Genomic DNA, 21,883 nt, shown 5'->3' with positions numbered 1-21,883 from the left:
GTACAAGGAAGGGAGATATAACAAATACAGGAGAAACATATCATAAACATATATCAAAAACATATATGGACAAATATATAAAAAAAAAATTAAAATACAAAAAGTAATGCATTGTATTTACTCAGAGTGAATTGCATACATGCATGCGTGCGTGCGTGCGGAAATAGGCGTGCATGCATATATGCAAATGCATGCAAATCTATAACGATATAGTCACTATAACATACACGAGAAGTGCATCCATAGCGTGGAAAAAATAAAATACAATGGGATGAGTAAAATACATAAAGATTATACACACAAACAGAAAAGAAACAAATTGTATACAAAACTCATGCTGATTAAGCAGATGTAAAAATAGAAAAATATGTAGACCAAACATGTAATAGTAGAAATAGTTAAAAAGATAATAAAGGGTGTAAATGTAGTAGTGGTATGTACATATATTTGATCCTATGTATCTGAGTGTAGGGAGTAGAGTTTAGCAAAAGTGAAAAGTAAAGATAAAGTCAGCAATAATCAATAAATTGCGGTGGTCATATTGCAACTGTAAATACTTCTGCAGAACATGAAAAATGTATGTACGGAACAGAGGGTTATGATCATGGCATATGCAGAGCATGTAACATGTATATATGGAACAGAGGGTTATGGTAATGTCATAAAAAAAAATGTAAAGAAAAATTATTCCTAATGTGCATGGTAATGTAATCAAATTTTTTTTTTATTATTCCTATTGTGCAAACCATGTAGACTATGCGGTGCCAGTAAGTAAGGCCTGAGAATACTTATCGAACATTTTCGATGGTCTCATTCAGACCATGTGGTACTAATGTGGATAATTTGAATATCCAAAAAGATTCTCGATTAATTAAACATTGAAACCGATTATGTCTATTGTAAGGTGTTGTTTCAAGAATAGTCAAGCACAAAGAAGATGTCATTTTTATGGATAATGGAAAAGTGCCACAAGACACTATATAATATAAAGTTATTTTTAATGTTAGATCTGTGTTTAGACATACGGGAGCGCACATTGTAGTGACAATTTCAGACAGATAGAAAATTGTGTATCGCAATTTAACAATTGGTTAATAGAGAAAACATTTTTGATATGATGAGAGGTAAATTGTTACGCCGAGCGCTCCGGGTCCCCGCTCCTCCCCGGAGCGCTCGCTACACTCTCCCCGCTGCAGCGCTCCGGTCAGATCCACTGACCCGGGGCGCTGCGATTGCGCTTCCAGCCGGGATGCGATTCGCGATGCGGGTAGCGCCCGCTCGCGATGCGCACCCCGGCTCCCGTACCTGACTCGCTCTCCCTCGGTCCTGTCCCGGCGCGCGCGGCCCCGCTCCCTAGGGCGCGCGCGCGCCGGGTCTTTGCGATTTAAAGGGCCACTGCGCCGCTGATTGGCGCAGTGATTCCAATTAGTGTGTTCACCTGTGCACTTCCCTATATCACCTCACTTCCCCTGCACTCCCTTGCCGGATCTTGTTGCCATCGTGCCAGTGAAAGCGTTTCCTTGTGTGTTCCTAGCCTGTGTTCCAGACCTCCTGCCGTTGCCCCTGACTACGATCCTTGCTGCCTGCCCCGACCTTCTGCTACGTCCGACCTTGCTTCTGTCTACTCCCTTGTACCGCGCCTATCTTCAGCAGCCAGAGAGGTGAGCCGTTGCTAGTGGATACGACCTGGTCACTACCGCCGCAGCAAGACCATCCCGCTTTGCGGCGGGCTCTGGTGAAAACCAGTAGTGACTTAGAACCGATCCACTAGCACGGTCCACGCCAATCCCTCTCTGGCACAGAGGATCCACTACCTGCCATCCACTACCTGACAGTAGATCCGGCCATGGATCCCGCTGAAGTTCCTCTGCCAGTTGTCGCTGACCTTACCACGGTGGTCGCCCAGCAGTCACAACAGATAGCGCAACAAGGCCAACAGCTGTCTCAACTGACCGTTATGCTACAGCAGTTACTACCACAGCTTCAGCAGTCATCTCCTCCGCCAGCTCCTGCACCTCCTCCGCAGCGAGTGGCCGCTCCTGGTCTACGCCTATCCTTGCCGGATAAATTTGATGGGGACTCTAAGTTTTGCCGTGGCTTTCTTTCCCAATGTTCCCTGCATCTGGAGATGATGTCGGACCAGTTTCCCACTGAAAGGTCTAAGGTGGCTTTCGTAGTCAGCCTTCTGTCTGGAAAAGCCCTGTCTTGGGCCACACCGCTCTGGGACCGCAATGACCCCGTCACTGCCTCTGTACACTCCTTCTTCTCAGAAATCCGAAGTGTCTTTGAGGAACCTGCCCGAGCCTCTTCTGCTGAGACTGCCCTGTTGAACCTGGTCCAGGGTAATTCTTCCGTTGGCGAGTATGCTGTACAATTCCGTACTCTTGCTTCAGAATTATCCTGGAATAATGAGGCCCTCTGCGCGACCTTTAAAAAAGGCCTATCCAGCAACATTAAAGATGTTCTGGCCGCACGAGAAACTCCTGCTAATCTACATGAACTCATTCACCTAGCCACTCGCATTGACATGCGTTTTTCCGAAAGGCGTCAGGAGCTCCGCCAAGATATGGACTCTGTTCGCACGAGGCGTTTCTTCTCCTCGGCTCCTCTCTCCTCTGGTCCCCTGCAATCCGTTCCTGTGCCTCCCGCCGTGGAGGCTATGCAGGTCGACCGGTCTCGCCTGACACCTCAAGAGAGGACACGACGCCGCATGGAGAACCTCTGCCTGTACTGTGCTAGTACCGAACACTTCCTGAGGGATTGTCCTATCCGTCCTCCCTGCCTGGAAAGACGTACGCTGACTCCGCACAAAGGTGAGACAGTCCTTGATGTCTACTCTGCTTCTCCACGTCTTACTGTGCCTGTGCGGATGTCTGCCTCTGCCTTCTCCTTCTCTACTGTGGCCTTCTTGGACTCTGGATCTGCAGGAAATTTTATTTTGGCCTCTCTCGTCAACAGGTTCAACATCCCAGTGACTAGTCTCGCCAGACCCCTTTACATCAATTGTGTAAACAATGAAAGATTGGACTGTACCATACGTTTCCGCACGGAGCCCCTTCTAATGAGCATCGGATCTCATCACGAGAGGATTGAACTTTTGGTCCTCCCCAATTGCACCTCGGAAATTCTCCTTGGACTTCCCTGGCTTCAACTTCATTCCCCAACCCTGGATTGGTCCACTGGGGAGATCAAGAGTTGGGGGCCCTCTTGTTCCAAGGACTGTCTAAAACCGGTTCCCAGTAACCCTTGCCGTGACTCTGTGGTTCCTCCAGTAACCGGTCTCCCTAAGGCCTATATGGACTTCGCGGATGTTTTCTGCAAAAAACAAGCTGAGACTCTACCTCCTCACAGGCCTTATGATTGTCCTATCGACCTCCTCCCGGGCACTACTCCACCCCGGGGCAGAATTTATCCTCTCTCTGCCCCAGAGACTCTTGCCATGTCTGAATACGTCCAGGAAAATTTAAAAAAGGGCTTTATCCGTAAATCCTCCTCTCCTGCCGGAGCCGGATTTTTCTTTGTGTCCAAAAAAGATGGCTCCCTACGTCCTTGCATTGACTACCGCGGTCTTAATAAAATCACGGTTAAGAACCGCTACCCCCTACCTCTCATCTCTGAACTCTTTGATCGCCTCCAAGGTGCCCACATCTTTACTAAACTGGACTTAAGAGGTGCCTATAACCTCATCCGCATCAGAGAGGGGGATGAGTGGAAAACGGCATTTAACACCAGAGATGGACACTTTGAGTATCTGGTCATGCCCTTTGGCCTGTGCAACGCCCCTGCTGTCTTCCAAGACTTTGTTAATGAAATTTTTCGTGATCTGTTATACTCCTGTGTTGTTGTATATCTGGACGATATCCTAATTTTTTCTGCCAATCTAGAAGAACACCGCCAGCATGTCCGTATGGTTCTTCAGAGACTTCGTGACAATCAACTCTATGCCAAAATTGAGAAATGTCTGTTTGAATGCCAATCTCTTCCTTTTCTAGGATATTTGGTCTCTGGCCAGGGACTACAAATGGATCCAGACAAACTCTCTGCCGTCTTAGATTGGCCACGCCCCTCCGGACTCCGTGCTATCCAACGCTTTTTGGGGTTCGCCAATTATTACAGGCAATTTATTCCACATTTTTCTACCGTTGTGGCTCCTATCGTGGCTTTAACCAAAAAAAATGCCGATCCCAAGTCTTGGCCTCCTCAAGCGGAAGACGCCTTTAAACGACTCAAGTCTGCCTTTTCTTCGGCTCCCGTGCTCTCCAGACCTGACCCTTCCAAACCCTTCCTATTGGAGGTTGATGCCTCCTCAGTGGGAGCTGGAGCTGTTCTTCTACAAAAAAATTCTTCCGGGCATGCTGTCACTTGTGGTTTTTTTTCTAGGACCTTCTCTCCGGCGGAGAGGAACTACTCCATCGGGGATCGAGAGCTTCTAGCCATCAAATTAGCACTTGAGGAATGGAGGCATCTGCTGGAGGGATCAAGATTTCCAGTTATTATTTACACCGACCACAAGAACCTCTCCTACCTCCAGTCTGCCCAACGGCTGAATCCTCGCCAGGCCCGGTGGTCTCTGTTCTTTGCCCGATTTAATTTTGAGATTCACTTTCGGCCTGCCAATAAGAACATTAGGGCCGATGCTCTCTCTCGTTCCTCGGATGCCTCAGAAGTTGAACTCTCTCCGCAACACATCATTCCACCTGACTGCCTGATCTCCACTTCTCCAGCCTCCATCAGGCAAACTCCTCCAGGAAAGACCTTTGTTTCTCCACGCCAACGCCTCGGAATCCTCAAATGGGGTCACTCCTCCCATCTCGCAGGTCATGTGGGCATCAAGAAATCTGTGCAACTCATCTCCCGCTTCTATTGGTGGCCGACTCTGGAGACGGATGTTGTGGACTTTGTGCGAGCCTGCACTATCTGTGCCCGGGATAAGACTCCTCGCCAGAAGCCCGCTGGTCTTCTTCATCCCCTGCCTGTCCCCGAACAGCCTTGGTCTCTGATTGGTATGGATTTTATTACTGATTTACCCCCTTCCCGTGGCAACACTGTTATTTGGGTGGTCGTTGATCGATTCTCCAAAATGGCACATTTCATCCCTCTTCCTGGTCTTCCTTCAGCGCCTCAGTTGGCTAAACAATTTTTTGTACACATTTTTCGTCTTCACGGGTTGCCTACGCAGATCGTCTCGGATAGAGGCGTCCAATTCGTGTCTAAATTCTGGAGGGCTCTCTGTAAACAACTCAAGATTAAATAAAATTTTTCTTCTGCATATCATCCCCAGTCCAATGGACAAGTAGAAAGAATTAACCAGGTCTTGGGTGATTATTTGCGACATTTTGTTTCCTCCCGCCAGGATGACTGGGCAGATCTCCTTCCATGGGCCGAATTCTCGTATAACTTCAGAGTCTCTGAATCTTCCTCCAAATCCCCATTTTTCGTGGTGTACGGCCGTCACCCTCTTCCCCCCCTCCCTACCCCCTTGCCCTCTGGTCTGCCCGCTGTGGATGAAATTTCTCGTGACCTTTCCATCATATGGAGAGAGACCCAAAATTCTCTCTTACAGGCTTCATCACGCATGAAGAAGTTCGCGGATAAGAAAAGAAGAGCCCCTCCCATTTTTTCCCCTGGAGACAAGGTATGGCTCTCCGCTAAATATGTCCGCTTCCGTGTCCCTAGCTACAAGTTGGGACCACGCTATCTTGGTCCTTTCAAAATTTTGTGTCAGATTAATCCTGTCTCTTACAAACTTCTTCTTCCTCCTTCTCTTCGTATCCCTAATGCCTTTCACGTTTCTCTTCTTAAACCACTCATCCTCAACCGTTTTTCTCCCAAATCTGTTCCTCCCACTCCTGTTTCCGGCTCCTCGGACATCTTCTCTGTCAAAGAGATCTTAGCTTCTAAAAAGGTCAGAGGGAAAACTTTTTTTTTAGTGGATTGGGAGGGTTGTGGTCCTGAAGAGAGATCCTGGGAACCTGAGGACAACATCCTAGACAAAAGTCTGCTCCTCAGGTTCTCAGGCTCTAAGAAGAGGGGGAGACCCAAGGGGGGGGGTACTGTTACGCCGAGCGCTCCGGGACCCCGCTCCTCCCCGGAGCGCTCGCTACACTCTCCCCGCTGCAGCGCTCCGGTCAGATCCACTGACCCGGGGCGCTGCGATTCCGCTTCCAGCCGGGATGCGATTCGCGATGCGGGTAGCGCCCGCTCGCGATGCGCACCCCGGCTCCCGTACCTGACTCGCTCTCCCTCGGTCCTGTCCCGGCGCGCGCGGCCCCGCTCCCTAGGGCGCGCGCGCGCCGGGTCTTTGCGATTTAAAGGGCCACTGCGCCGCTGATTGGCGCAGTGATTCCAATTAGTGTGTTCACCTGTGCACTTCCCTATATCACCTCACTTCCCCTGCACTCCCTTGCCGGATCTTGTTGCCATCGTGCCAGTGAAAGCGTTTCCTTGTGTGTTCCTAGCCTGTGTTCCAGACCTCCTGCCGTTGCCCCTGACTACGATCCTTGCTGCCTGCCCCGACCTTCTGCTACGTCCGACCTTGCTTCTGTCTACTCCCTTGTACCGCGCCTATCTTCAGCAGCCAGAGAGGTGAGCCGTTGCTAGTGGATACGACCTGGTCACTACCGCCGCAGCAAGACCATCCCGCTTTGCGGCGGGCTCTGGTGAAAACCAGTAGTGACTTAGAACCGATCCACTAGCACGGTCCACGCCAATCCCTCTCTGGCACAGAGGATCCACTACCTGCCAGCCGGCATCGTGACATAAATTTATCGGAAAAATTACTAATCATGCTGCAACAGAGAATGCGGCTTTTGTTACAAGGTGAACAACCTTTTAATGGAGAAAGACTTAGTTCCCAATATACCCAGTATAACATACAGAAGGTCAAAAAATCTACAGAACATGATTGCTCTAAATAGACTAAAAAATATCAATGTTACCAATTCACTTTCGTATTCTCCATTAAAAGGACGCTTCTCGGCCTTTTGGCTAAAATCCAGTGTAGTATCTGTTCTTATCAGTTTTATGCCGGTGGCTGGCGACACGCGTGTGAAGCTTGTAGGGATGGGTGCTTTGTAAGGGGCAGGTGTACCAGGGCATTCCTGGGCTGGTTCTGAGGAATCAGCTGGATGGCTGCCCCGATGTGACCTGTCTCCCCCGGGTCTCGCCATGAGGCTGAAAGGGTCTAGAGCCAAGGTACTTTAGTGCCTCGGGGAGTAATGACCCCGAGGTGCTGAAACTCACTGGGAAGGTGAACTCTTCACCTTGTAGCACTTCCCTCTTTACTTCTGGCTAGGATCAGAGACATTTTTTATAGATCCGGGCAGTATATCTACACACATTCACTTATTTATTACTGTGTCGCTTGTTGTGTGTCCACAGGATTTGTCAGGATGTGGTGTCCCTCCTGGTGGTCTAGGGGAGGTGTATGTGGCCCTCAGGTTCTGCACCTCCCTGCAAACACCCTGGGTACTCCTGCATTGGCTCTGCGGGCAGATACATTGGCTAATGCCAAGGGGGATGCAGGGAACATTTGGCGAAAAGGGACATTGAACCCGGAACCTTGCAGGTACCTTTTGGTCCGGAGGCAAAGGGTAAGGTTTGTTGGGGAGCCTCTCTCCTATCAGAGAAGGGCTTGCAATAGACCGCATCCTTTGTGCACTTTTTTTTTTTAGTGTAACACATTTTCACTTTTTCTTGCTCTTTGGGAAATTTGAGAGTACGTTCCTTGGCTCTTAAAAAAAAAAAAAAAATTACCTCAATTTTATCTGATCTTCATTCCTTTTGTATCCTGCACCACATGGAGCCGGCATTCTCCTTGGAGCCAGACCGATTGAAGAAATAGCCCCTAACTAGCTATTAAAACAAGTGCAACTGTTCTCTAACTGCATTAATTTGTATTATCACTGTTTATAATAACATAAACTATTATCACTACCCACCGCTCACCCAAGATAGGCTATAAGCCTAAGTATTCAAGAAGTCACTTTGTAGAAAGAGACATGACTATAGGGTTTGTAGAGGTACTACAGCCCATGCCCTGGACCTCGCTGCTAAATAATAACACATGCATTTTTTAAATGACACCAATTTCATGGGCATAGCTGTAGTGGTAGCAGAGGTAGACCTGGTGCCTAAGGGGGCCCCAAAGCACATCTGCCTCAGTATCATAATTGGCATATGGGGCCCTGTTGCAGATTTTGCATGGGGCCCAGAACCTAAAAGTTGCGCCTCTGTTCCTCGAAAAGGTGGAAGGCAACAATGTATTGTCCTTTATAGAAGGTGGGGTTATAAATTTCCCCTATAAGGCCCTACTCTCGCCCTATTAATTCCCTTCTTGGAAAGTGTTACTTGCCCTAAAAAGGGTGGCCACACACAGGAAACTCTCCCTATTTCCACCTAAAAACCCTAGGAAATGGCAGTGTTTGTAGGTGAAAATAGGGAGAGGTTCCTGTGTGGGGTCGCCCTTTTTAGGGCAAGCAACACTTGCCAAGAAGGGTATTAATCATGCAAGAGTAGGGCCTTACAGGGAAAGTTTTTACCCCCACCGTTTACAATGGAACATACATTCCATTCCCTTCCACCTTTTAGGGGCCTTTGTATCACACCAATACTTGGTGGTGTAGGTGGCACATGGTGTTTTTTGCACACCTTTCCTTTTCTTAAATATAAAAAAAATTTGTGGTCCATACATGTTATCCTAAGAAAAGTTAAGTTTTAGCTAATGCATAACCTCAATAATTACTTGTGGTCTGATGCGAAGGAGTTTCTGTAACTGGGGAGCAGCACATTAAATATGTTTTGCACTATCCATATTTGCGAAGGGTTGGGGTGGCACCATGGTCAATCTACTCTGATGCATCAGGCATTGGTAGGTAGAAATCCTGGCTGATCCATGCCTGATTCATCTTCACAAAGGTCAGCCTTTTCACATTTTTGGTGGACAGACGAGTTCTCCATGGGATTACTATTTCCCCAGTTGCACTAAACACTCGCTCTGATGACACATTACTGTCCGGGAAGGATAGCTTTCAGGGCAAACTTTGCAAGTTTGGCTGCCCAGAAGTTCAGCGGATCTTCAAAGTGTGTTGGCATGGTCATGTCAGGTTATGCCACCACCTGCTGGCTCATGTACTGCTCCAGGTCTACCTGCTGCTGATGAGTTGTTTCACTATGCAGGTGAAAAAAGCTACTCATCAGCAACTCTAGACTCAGGCTGCTGCTGATGGAGCTGGTACTGCTCCTGCCACCCCACCCAGCAGCCATGGCACTGGAACGTGAGCACAGAGGGCCCCCAGGTCAGAGCTGCGAGATGTTTGACGATGGCGCAGATAGGCATCGGCCAACTGACTATGTAGGATGTCTCTGTAGTAGGTCAGTTTGTCTTTTCTCAGTGGGTGTAAAAAAAGGCCCCCATTTTGTGCCGGTAGCGAGGGTCCAATAAGGTGGAGAGACAGAAGTCATCCCGCTACCAAATGGTGACAATTCGGCGGTCACTACACAAGCAAGTGAGCATGAATCATGTCATTTGTGCAAGTGACTCATAGGGACTCCCTGCCTCCATCTCCACTGCATACTGCCACGTTGTGTCTGGGTCCTCTGTCTCGCCTTCCTCATAACCCTTTAACTCCTCTGGCTGCTCCTGCTCCTCCTCTTCTGTCAGATGACTAAAAAAAACACGCATTTCGTGAAACCTAAACTGTGCTCCACCAGCCCCTCTGCTTCCTCCTCCCCCTCTTTCAGTTCAGCCCCCACAGGGCTCATGTGGCAGTGAGATGTAGGTGCCACACCTCCAGTGCCCTGACCAGCCATTGTTTCCAACACGTGTTGTAGTAAATGAAGCAGTGGAATGACATGTTTCATCCCGTAATCCTGGCGACTGACTAATAATGCGGCTTTCTCAAAGGGCCTGTGCAAGCATCAGGTGTCACGTATGAGCAGCTACTGGTTGACATTGAAGTTACACAGGGGAGTCCCCCTATCCGCTTGGATCATCAAGAAATTGGTGATGGCTTTTCTCTGTTCGTATAGTCGGTACAACATATGGAGGGTGGAATTCCAATGTGTGGAAACTTTGCAAATCAGACTATGTTGGGGGATACCGTTCTGACGCTGCAGCTCAAGGAGGGTGTGCTTTGCGGTGTATGAGTGGCTGAAGTGCATGCAAAGTTTCTTTCCCATTGTTAGGATGTCTTGCAGATGGGGGGAACACTTCCAGAACCGCTTGACAACCAGATTAATCACGTGTGCCATGAAGGGCGCATGGTTCAGTTTTCCTTGTTGCAGAGCAGACAATATGTTCTTCCTGCTGTCGGTCACCATGGTTCCCATTTACAGTTTTCATGGAGTAAGCCATGATTCAATTTCTTGACGAATTACCTTTAGCAGTCCCTCCCCTGTGTGACTCCGTTTGCCAAGGCAAACCATGTGAAGAACAGCATGACAGCGGCGTGCCCGGAACACATGGTATGCTGGAGGGGCACTGAGACTTGTCCGTGCAGTGGAGGCTGAGGACACGGTGGAGGATGAGGAGGCAGAGATGCACACTGTCACAGGACCAACGGCCAGAGAGGTGGAGGCGGAAGCAGCGTGACCTGTCCAAGTTGCTGTTGTGACTGTGCAGGAACCACATTTACACAGTGGGCCATAGTTACAGCTCCGCACGTCGGCGCTGCCGTGAACTTTGGTACACACCGACAGTCTCAAGGACTGGCCCACCTTCTGTTCCACAAAATTGTGCAGGGCTGGTAATGCCTTTTTTGCAAAGAAATAACGGCTTGGGACTCTCCACCTCGGCTCGGCACAAGCCAGTTCCCTGAAAGGTGCAGAGTCCACCACTTGAAAAGGGAGGGACTGCAGCACCAGTAACTTGGACAGGAGCACATTCCGCTTCTGTGCTGTTGGAGGAGTGGGCGCACACTATTGTCCCTTGGACATGGCTTCGCTGATGGATTGCTGGCAGAATGACTGACTCGAAGTAGGAGGAGCAGGAGCATCTGGAGCGACAGAAGATGGGTATGACGCACAGCTCCCTTTGGCTGAGGTGGTGGAGCCTTGGCTGGCTGAAACAGGGAGCAGTGTGCCACTGGGTGATGCAGCAGGCTGGACCACTACATAGGAGCCACAGTTCTCCCAGGCCCCTTTATGGTGACGCTGCATATGTTGACGCAGGGCCGTGGTGCCAACATTGGGACCCTGGCTCCACCTTACCTTCTGCCGACACATCTTGCATGTGGCCAGGTTAACATCCTCCGGATGCTTGATGGAAAAACTGCCACAACAATCTCATCTTCCCCCCAACAGTCTGCACTGATTGATTATTGCTACTGCTGCCGACTCCTGGAACCCCTGTTCCTCTACCTCGTGGTAAGGTAGGCTTCTGCGAAGCAGGTGGTCTACCCCGACACGTTTGGCTTCAGACTTCCTACTTCTGCCACCATGCTGACTCCCAACTATGCTACCACCTTGCTTGCTCAGCTGCTGCCTCAAAGGCAACCTTCAACCCCCTTCTGCACCCAGCTCCCAAGTGCGATCGTCTTCATCATCATCGAGTTGTGTCACTGATGTCCTCCTCATGTTCCTCAATCATGTCTGCTTCAGGACCCTGAACGCTCCCCAACACCACCTCCTATGCCACTCTCCTCATCACTACTTACCCAGCAAGCGGAGGAAGCGGCGAATGTCTCCTCCTCTTCTTGGCCCGGCAGTAGCTGCTGACTGTCCTCTAGTAGATTGTCCTCACTAAATAGTGGAGCTGAACCCACAGCATACAATATTTTTGTGGGGTAGGGAACAGCATAGGACAGAGGCAATTAGAGGACAGGGACTGCTCCCGGGCCATGCCAACTGAGGATTGTGTCTGAGGAACCCACCGACTGTTGACCGGGGGTGTCAGATGTCACTTTTGATAAAGTGAATGACCATGTTAACCAATCGATGACAACAGATGGGTTGCTGGTAGAGACACGACCGCTAACTGATACCGGGAGCTCAGGCCTCTCACTGCGACTCCTGCTGCAACTCGCCCCTAGTCTGCTGTGACCTTTGCCTGTGCCTACTTAGTGCGTATTTGAGGGGAGGACAATACGCTCCACTACTCTTAAAACAGTATTTGTATACAACACCAGCAGGTGTGTACTTTTGGCTGGTCTTTCACAGTATCTAGGCCCTTAGGACTATAACATTAATAAAATTATACACCACATAGATCTATGTACGTGGTATGCACTTATGAGGAGAGGACAATACGCGCCGCTACGCTTAAAACAGCATTTGTCTACAACACCAGCAGGTGTTTACTTTTTGCTGGCCTTTCACATTAACTAGGCCCTTAGGACTATAACAGGAACAAAATGGTACACCACATAGATGTACGTACATGGTATGCACTCATGAGGGGAGTACAAAATGCTCCACTATGCTTAAAACAGTATTTGTCTAGAACAGCAGCAGGTGTGTACTTTTGGCTGACCTTTCACAGTAACTAGGCCCTTAAGACTTTAACAGGAACAAAATAGTACACCACGCATGCACAGGTTACACACGCAACCTGTATTAGACAAACACTAATAGCAAGTGATTATGGGTTTTAGTGCTCTGCTCACCCTAACTGGCTGGCTACTATTAGCTTTTCATTTATTGTACACACCAGTGTTGCAGCATACAGTTGCTGTGTACTACACCCAAAATTGCACTTTCTCTCTCAATCTCTCTCCCTTCCCTATCAGTGCTTCTTGGCTGGATTTGGGCTTGAGGTGAATCGCTGCTGTAAAAATGCTTTTCTGTGCAACACAAACTGCTCTCTGTCCCTCTGTCTCTCTGCAATAGTACGCTGATGAGACTGGCTGCAAGATGGCTGCCAATTATATAGGGCTGCGACATCACAGGAGTGGCTGGCTGCTGATAGGCTGCATACTGCATGTGATTCAGGGTCTACCCGCCTTCCCAGAGTTCCTTTCCCCATGTCCTGACATGTGGAGCAGCCATCTTAGATGCGCTGGAGACTGGACTGCACTAAATGGAGTTTAATGAAGTGATTCGTGCGATCGAATTGTGGCGATATTCGGATTTGTTGCACAACAAATTTTTCTTGAAATACCTAACGCATTCAGATTTATTAGATTTGATTTGCTCATTCCTACCTGTGAATTTTTGTATATCAAAATTTTTTGGGGAAAGTGCTTCTCTCCCCATTTCATACGGTCATCCATCTTGTGTAGTGTGAGAAAAAGAAAGAAGCACTTAGTTTTTTTAAGTGACAGGGACACTTTAAAGGGGTTGTCCAGTTTCGAAAATCCATTTTCATATGCTATTAAGTAGGTTTGAGTTAATAATGGGGCAGGGGTTTCCCCTGTTCAAGACGCACTATTTCTTCCCCAAAACTGGGGGGGAAAAGTTGGTGCCTCTTATATGGCGAATACCTGCCGCCATCAATGGCCGGGACCCGCCGCTAATACAGGACATCACCGATCGCGGTGATGCCCTGTATTAACCCTTCAGACGCGGTGATCAAAGCTGACCGCCACGTCTGAAGCGAAAATAACACTAACCCGGCTGCTCAGTTGGGCTGTTTGGGACCGCCGCGGTGAAATCGTGGCGTCCCGAACAGCTTACAGGACACCGGGAGGGACCTTACCTGCCTCCTCGGTGTCTTCTCCGTGCCGGGATCCCCTGCGCTCTCCTTCGACGTCATCACGTCGTCACGCACGCCGTCATCCAATAGGAGCGGCGTGCGTAGCAACGTGATGACGGCGACGTGATCCCGTGGACGAAGAAGTCCGGAGCGTCGGGGACACCACGGGGACGCGGCAACAGTGATGGAGCGACATCCAGGGGCAGCGGTGACGGGTCCGGAGCGGCGGGGACACGTGAGTATTACCTCCTATACCAGTGGTCTTCAACCTGCGGACCTCCAGATGTTGCAAGAATCTTTATTTTTTTTAGATTTTGCACCTATAAATTGCGTCTTATATGCCGGTGCGTCCTATAGGGCGAAAAATACAGTATCTCTCTCTTTGGCGGACATGTCCAGTCCTACAGAACACCGACAAACTATTGATTTTAAAGGACACCAACATATAGCAGCTGATCTTGGGGGTTCCAGCATCAAGATGCTGTATTATTTGCTTATTGTAAGAGGACTCTTCTAACAAACACTGCAGTTTTTGTTTTGTCTTTTTCTAACCAAAGCTAGAAGTGGATTCAAAGGGAATGAGAAATGTAGAGGAAGGAAAAACTGTATGAAAAAACTGTAGTTCCAGTTTGCTAAAAATGGAGATTTATTATAACTTGTGCAGAGGAACATTGGAGTAGTTGCTGATCAGATTTTGGCTTACAGAGATCGTTATAAAAAATGTAAGCTGAAGGTAACTGCTCCCCTGCTCTCTGCACAGGTTTCGATAAACCCCCACCCATATGTGACACTAGACTGAGCTTCTGTTTGCAGGTGCCATGATGTGTCAGCTGTCCTCTGTCACCTCATAGTTTGTCTTCCTGAGGGTCAGCTTATTCAGTTTTTTTTTAGAATTAGGTGATCCTTTATTTAATGTAATTAAATATTTACAGATAAGCCCGAGGCCCCTTTGGGTCCCAGAGTTTACAGCAGAAAACCCATTACGTCTGTCTGTCTGCAGTGTATCTGCCCACCAGGAGCAGAACTAGAAGAGTGATTACTGTCTGATATTAGAAAGGAAGTACGACATGTTCTTTTGGAGCTCCATAAAAAAAGTGCTGAGGATGATCTCCTCCTGAACCCAGGATTTATACCTTCCCATAGTTCACTGAAATTGCTTTCCCTGGTGAGAAGTAAATGTATTTTCTAATTATTCTGTACTGGTTAAGTAACCTGTGGTGCTTCCAAGAAAGACTGACCAGGCATGAAAGAAATTGTAGATGAGTAACCGCCGAACAACTCGACATAGATAACTATTTAGTTCTAATGATCAAGTAACAACTTGTAGACATTTACTGCCATCACTGCAAATATCCTAATTATTACCGTATATTCTGGGGCCATATTGCCTCACTTAGCTATGCAAGATTATTCAAAGGGAACCTGTCTTGTTGACTATGCGATCTCATCTGCCAGGATCATGTTATAGAGCAGGAGAAGCTGAGCAGATTAATATATTTTGGGTACTTGTGCTCCCCTAAATTCCTGCTATTTCTAAGCTTAGGAATACTCTGGGTGGTCCAAATCAGTGATTGACAGGTATTTCTATATGTCCTTATACAGGGAAGGTTTCCAGTCACTGATTAGGACAGTCCATTAGGCTCCTAAGCCTAGAATGACCCGGGAATTATATAAGTGAATTACATTACAGGCTTTCGGCAGCTCAGATAGCATGTTTAATGTGACTGGTTCACTTTAAGGTATAACTTACCTGACACACATACCATACATACCTACTATGTGCTATAGGGCCCTTTTGCTATGGGTGGTAAGGATTTTTTTTCAGAACTAATGCAACTGGGTTTGATCTGTCAGATAGGTAAAATTAAAGTAAGACGAGGTCTCTCAGCAGCTTGCTGGTGGTATTTGAGGGGTATCCAACATTAGGCCAGGGTATCTTTGTAGCTTCCTTAAATGGGTATTCCAGGATTTTTTTTTTATTTGACTATGCTACAGGGGCTGTAAAGTTAGTGTAGTTCATAATATAGTGTCTGTACCTGTGTGTGACGGTTTTCTCACAATTATTATGTGATTTTCACCCCAATATTTATTTTTTAACATTTTTAACTGGAGGCACCCTGATTGAAGACCACAGGTCTGCAGCTCTTTTATGATTCAATGGGTGGTGTGCCTGATGTGTGGGAATGAGTAAAATGGTATCATGGGATTTGTAGGCAAACAAGAAAACTGAAAACAGGAAATACAAGTTCACAGAAAGCTAGCCACAGTGTTATGGTAATCTCACAGCATAGCCATTTAGCCTAAGACAAGCGCAGATCCTTCCTAAGCATGTCCATTACTGTCTGCCAGGTATGTACTAAAATCACCTTATGCTGGATAATCCCTTTAAAGGGGTACTCTGGTGGAAAACAATTTTTGTTCAAATCATCTGATGGCAGAAAGTTGAACAGATTTGTGAATTACTTCTATTAAAAAAATCTTAATCCTTCCATTACTTATTAGCTACTGTATGCTACAGAGGAAGTTGAGTTGTTATTTTCTGTCTGACCACAGTGCTCTCTGCGGACCCCTTTGTCCATGTCAGGAACTGTCCAGAGTAAAAGCAAATCCCCATAGCAAACCTCTCTTGCTCCGAACAGTTCCTGACATTGACAAAGGAGTCAGTAGAGAGCACTGTGGCCAGACAGAAAATAACAACTCAACTTTCTGTGGAGCATACAGTAGCTGATAGGTACTGTAAGGATTACGTTTTTTAACAGAAGTAATTCACAAATCTGTTCAACTTTCTTCCACCAGATGATTTGAACAAAAAAAAATTCGACCGGAGTATCCCTTTAAGTCTCCTCTGGTATGGATGAGCAATGAACATGAGTTCTTCTCTGCAAGTATGTCTATTGTTTCCTTTTTTTTATTTTTTTTTTTTTATTATTATTATTTAAATAGGACCAACCTTCTGTGCTTATTTATTTCACCCTTTACAGTGGATTCAACAATGGCAAGAGTAAAGAGTTCACCTAACATTACTGTGAACAGATATTTACTTTAGAGAGTATATTAAATTAATCAAAACATAAAATGCAAATGACTAAAAATATAAAATATAAAAGCATACAAGATTAAGTAAGCATGCAAAAGTAAATGAGTAATCACTTAGCCTCAATGAACCTGAAGGAACTGTCTGTTATATCCATGGACACCCAGAGAAACAATAAAAGCAGAGCAGATCTGGCTGTCAATGTTCTTGCTGAGTGTATCTCACCTTTGTCTATTCTATTCGTATGTACCCTAGTGGATTCTAACTTTACTATGTTCACAAACAATGGAAAAACCTTAGTATTTCAGAAGCGTGGAGATCGCTGCATGGGCGATGGGCGTGGGCGATCAGGTGAGCATCATTTTTTTTTAACTCTGCCTATACCTATAGGGAAAGGGAAGTAACTCTGCCTATACCTATGGGGAGGGGGGGGGGGTAACTCTGCCTATACCTACAGGGAAAGGGGGGTAACTCTGCCTATACCTATGAGGAAGAGGGGGGGGGGTAACTGCCTATACTTATGGGGAAAGGGGGAGGGGAGGTAACTCTGCCTATACCTATGGGGAAGGGGGTGTTACTCTGCCTATACCTATGGAGAAGGTGGGGTTACTCTGCCTATACCTATGGGGAAGGGTTACTCTGCCTATACCTATGGGGAAGAGGGGGGTAACTCTGCCTATACCTATGGGGAAGGGGGGGTTACTCTGCCTATACCTATGGGGAAGAGGGGGGAAACTCTGCCTATACCTATGCGGAAGAGGGGGGTAACTCTGCCTATACCTAGGGGGAAGAGGGGGGCTAACTTGGCCTATACCTATGGGAAAAGGGGTTTTAACTCTGCCTATACCCATCGGGAATGGAGGGGGTTTAACTCTGCCTATACCTAAGGAGAAAGGGGGTTAACTCTGTTCCTATACCTATTGGGAAGTTAACTCTGCTGCCTACACTTATGGAGAAGAAGGGGGGTTAAGTCTGCTGCCTATACTTATGGGGAAGGATGGGGCTAACTCTGCTGCCTATACCTTTGGGGAAGGGGGGTTAACTCTGCTGCCTATACCTACAGGGAAGGGGAGGGGTTAGCTCTGCTGTCTATACTTTAAGGGAAGGGGGTTAACTCTGCTGCCTATACCTACGGGGAAGGAGGGGCAACCTAACTTTATACCTGGATGCCTAACTACATACCTACATACCAGGCTATCTAACTACCTACATAACCAGCTATCTAACTATGTACATACCTGGCCTTCATATATGGCTACCTAACTACCTAGCTAGCCCCTTATCTTAACTGGCTTGTTACCTACATATCTGGCTTCCTGATCTACCTACCTAGTTACCTATTTACCTGGCTACCTACCTAGCTGCACTTTTACTGTGCAGAACACCAAGGAGGGCATTATTACAGTTTGTGGACATATAGATGGAAAGATTGTGAAGAGGAGGGGAGGGGGGCACAGAAGGGAGGGGGATTTACAAATATATAGGGGGGCACAAAGGGGGTCATTAACAATATATGGGGAAAAAGGGGGGTCTATGAATATATAGGGGGGCACAGAGGGGTCTACATATATGTATAAAGGGGCACAGAGATGCACAAAGTGGGCACTCTTAATGTGTGGAACCATACACATGAGAAGTCTGTAAAGTGGGCATTGTGCTGAAGAAAGGGGCCTAAAATGTTTGTCTGGCAGGTTCTTTGGAGACGAGTCTTCATGATGGCCTCTAATCAAAGACGACATAGCCTGTGAGTCACTAAATGTAACTGTAATCCCTTATAATGGCTGCAGAGTCCTTGCTAGTATCTACCTCTGTATGATCAGTATGTGGCAATATTGTTGAATTTTTAGGGAAGTTTCACAGTAACTAGATTAGGGTGTATTAGAATATAGCAGGGTGCAGTGCAGTAAAATACTGTGCAGCACAATATATACACTGAAGGCACAAGAAATGGAGGCACCACTGGGACAAACAAATGATCACGGTCTGCTAGGATGACTGAACACTGACTTGGTCCCGATGTACGGGGTGCGTAAAATAGAGTCACTAGGACAAACTGTGTGCAAGAAGAATGAAGAAAACGCACTCACCATTCCAGGGACATCAGATAGCAGCTTTATTGGAAGGAACTTAAGACATCAGAATGCGATGAACATGCAGCGTTCCTAAGCAGCAGGAAGTCAGGTGAGCGGGCGAGTGGAGCACAGGTGAGGGGCGTGGGTACTGGGGCGACAAACTCGTTTCACGTCATTGCTGACGCTTCATCCGGCCTGAGCCAGAACGGGAAACCCTGGATTTATATACACGTGCACTAGTGCGGTAACCATTAGCAACAGACATAAATCAACAAGTGAATTATACAAAACAAAGCTCGACGCTTCATTATGTGGTTAAAAACAAATATAACTACAGGGAAATAAATCTAAATCAAGACATGCAACATATTGAGATGAAAAAAAGATAGAAAACCACATGGCTTTATATAAATTGAGAAAAATCACTACGCTCATTTAATCCAAGAGCTCCTGTGGCATCCAGCCGGATGATCCACTTGGTCTCTTGTTGTAAGAGGAGCTACCAAGTTCATCTCCCATATGAAAGAATGTCATGGCAGTAGTCCTGCCGACCTGAAATTTATGGGACTTGAACGAGTTTTTTCTAGGCTTGGAATAGATTGCGATGTCTATCTCTTACAACAAGAGGCCAAGTGGATCATCCGGCTGGATGCCACAGGAGCTCTTGGATTAAATGAGCGTAGTGATTTTTCTCAATTTTTATAAAGCAATGTTGTTTTCTCTCTTTTTTTCATCTCATTATGTTGCATGTCTTGATTTAGGTTTATTTCCCTGTAGTTGTATTTGTTTTTAACCACATAATGAAGCGTTGAGCTTTGTTTTGTATAATACACTTGTTGATTTATGTCTGTTGCTAATGGTTACCGCACTAGCGCACGTGTATATAAATCCAGGGTTTCCCTTCTGGCTCAGGCCGGATGAAGCGTCAGCAATGATGTGAAACGAATTTGTCGCCCCAGCACCCACGCCCCTCACCTGGGCTCCACTCGCCCGCTCACCTGACTTCCTGCTGCTTAGGAACGCTGCATGTTCATCGCATTCTGATGTCTTAAGTTCCTTCCAAGCTGCTATCTGATGTCCCTGGAATGGTGAGTGCATTTTCTTCACTGTTCCGCACAATTTCTTACTGCACTCTGCTTTAATCTAATTAGAAATATATAATTAGAAAATAAAATAAGATTAGGGACAGGCCCTGGGGCGGGCCATGTGGTGGAAGGGAGGGCCCAGGCCTTGAGCTGTGTATAGGGGCCCTGAAATTTCTGATGGCAGCCCTGCCCAGATGTGCTCAATCGTATTCAGGCCTGCGGAACGGGTGGGCCAGTCCATTGCATCAATTCCTTCCTCTTGCTGGAACTGCTTACACACTCCAGCCACATGAGGGCTAGAATTTCCTTGCATTAGGAGGAACCCAGGGCCAACCACACTAGCATTTGGTCGCACAAGGGGTCTGAGGATCTCATCTCGGTATCGAATGTCAGTCAGGCTACCTCTGGAAAGCACATGGAGGGCTGCATGGTCCCCCAAAGAAATACTACCCCACACCATTACTGACCACCACCAAACCGGTCATGCTGGAGGATGTTGCAGGCAGCAGAACATTCTGCACGGTTTCTTCAGACTCTGTCACATGTGCTCAGTGTGAACCTGCTTTCATCTGTGAAGAGCACAGGGTGCCAGTGGCAAATATGTCAAATATCCTGTACGGTGTTGGGCTGTAAGCACAACCCCCACCTGTTGGGCCCTCATACCACCCTCATGGAGTCTGTTTCTGACCGTTTGAGTGAACACATGCACATTTGTGGCCTGCTGAAGGTCATTTTGCAGGGCTCTGGCAATGCTTCTCCTTGCACAAAGGAGTAGGTAGCGGTCCTGCTGCTGGGTTGTTGGCCTCTTCCACATCTCCTGATGTACTGGCCTGTCTCCTGGTAGCGCCTCCATGCTCTGGACACTACACTGACAGACACAGCAAACATTCTTGCCACAGCTCGCATTGATGTGCCATCTTTGATGACCTACACTACCTGAGCCACTTTTGTGGGTTGTAGACTCTGTCTCATGCTACCACTAGAGTGACTGCACCGCCAGCATTCGAAAGTGACCAAAACATCAGCCAGGAAGCATAGGAACTGAGAAGTGGTCTGTGGTCACCACCTGCAGAACCACTCCTTTATTTGGGGTGTCTTGCTAATTGCCTATGATTTCCACCTGCTGTCTGTTCCATTAGCACAACAGCATGTGAAATTGATTGTCAATCAGTGTTGCTTCCTGAGTGGACAGTGTGATTTCACAGAAGTGTGATTGACTTGGAGTCACATTGTGATGTTTAAGTGTTTCCTTTATTTTTTTGAGCAGTATATGTTGCTGGGGCCACAAGGACAATTACTGTAAAATGAACACATACTTACCTACCCCACTCTCTCTGGGATCCCCCTGTGAAGTCTTCCATTCCCATGCTGAATGGTCCTGCTGCTTATTGTCAAATTCATGGGTTCACACTAGACATGTTGGCTAAAACTACAAAGGGGAGAAAATTCCTAAATTTATTGCAGGATAATTTTATGGGCTAGTTTGTGGAGGACCCAACAAGAAGTGATGCCTTGTTGGATCTGATCATTTCCAACAACGCAGAGCTGGTTGGTAATGTAACTGTGAGGGAAAACCTTGGTAATAGCGACCACAATATAGTTACTTTTGACTTAAAATGTAGAAAACAAAGACAGACGGGGAAAGCAAAAACATATAACTTTAAAAAGGCAAACTTCCCTGGGTTGAGGGCTGCACTACAGGACATAGACTGGGGGGAGGTGTTCTCAAATGCTGATGCAGAAGGTAAATGGGACATCTTTAAATCGACTCTAAATAACTATACAGCTAAATATATACCAAAGGGGAACAAATATAAACGATTAAAACTAAATCCTACATGGCTGACAAATGAGGTTAAAAGAGCAATAAACAACAAAAAAATAGCCTTCAAAATATACAAATCTGATGGGTCAGCTATAACATTTAAACAGTACAAAGAGCTAAATAAAATCTGTAAAAATGTAATAAAAACAGCAAAAATTCTAAACGAGAGACAGGTGGCCAAAGAAAGCAAAACTAATCCTAAATATTTTTTTAGATATATAAATACAAAAAAACCAA

At 46.8% G+C, this 21,883-nt stretch overlaps 1 protein-coding gene and 1 pseudogene across 1 annotated transcript in view; both read left to right on the top strand.

Moving 5' to 3' along the window:
• The window catches only part of SPHKAP (SPHK1 interactor, AKAP domain containing), a 335,807-nt gene that overhangs the window by 130,290 nt on the left and 183,634 nt on the right, over window positions 1-21,883 (top strand). The window lies entirely within an intron of this gene.
• LOC130363373 (U2 spliceosomal RNA) lies at window positions 6,968-7,058 on the top strand (annotated as a pseudogene).

The sequence above is a fragment of the Hyla sarda genome, chromosome 3 (genome assembly GCF_029499605.1).
Source record: "Hyla sarda isolate aHylSar1 chromosome 3, aHylSar1.hap1, whole genome shotgun sequence".
NCBI classification, from domain to species: Eukaryota; Metazoa; Chordata; class Amphibia; order Anura; family Hylidae; genus Hyla; species Hyla sarda.
Note: the sequence above shows the minus strand (reverse complement) of the source record. Positions and strands in the feature narration are given on the sequence as shown.